Source organism: Fukomys damarensis, unplaced genomic scaffold (genome assembly GCF_012274545.1).
Source record: "Fukomys damarensis isolate Sample0158 unplaced genomic scaffold, DMR_v1.0_HiC HiC_scaffold_7, whole genome shotgun sequence".
In the NCBI taxonomy this organism is placed as follows: Eukaryota; Metazoa; Chordata; class Mammalia; order Rodentia; family Bathyergidae; genus Fukomys; species Fukomys damarensis.
In genome coordinates this window covers 38,379,646-38,380,094 of record NW_022900919.1, presented here as the reverse complement: position 1 = coordinate 38,380,094, position 449 = coordinate 38,379,646, and positions in this window count along the sequence as shown.

The following is a 449-nucleotide window of genomic DNA, read 5'->3' as shown; positions in this document are numbered from 1 at the left end:
TGCATCTACGGAGGTGAGGTGGGTGAAGGAGTGCAGGAGCTTTGAGCGCGCCGCGGTGTCCTAGGGCTAAGGAGCGAATAGACTCTCTGGCTCCGACAAGCGCCCCCTGAGGGTCTTCAGTCTCTTGAACCGCTGAGGCACGAGTGGTTGGCTTGGCCTGGGAACAGGTCCTGTGAGAGTTTGGAAAGTGGTGAGTGTGAAGTTAAGACCGGTTGTCAAGCTCTAGGTAGGAACCGGGCGCTCCCCTCAGAGTGTAAGCGCATCCTTATGACCACCTTTTCCTCCCTTTTAAAGAAGGAATGATCCCCCAAGTCCAAAACTTCATCACTGCACCCGCTTAGCGCTTTTCTGAGAGCCACGCGGCAGAGGACGCAGCGGTCCAGCGACAGGTGGTCTTGGATGCCAAACTTTAGCGCCCGACTTCCGAATGAGTGACCCGCAGGAGGGAT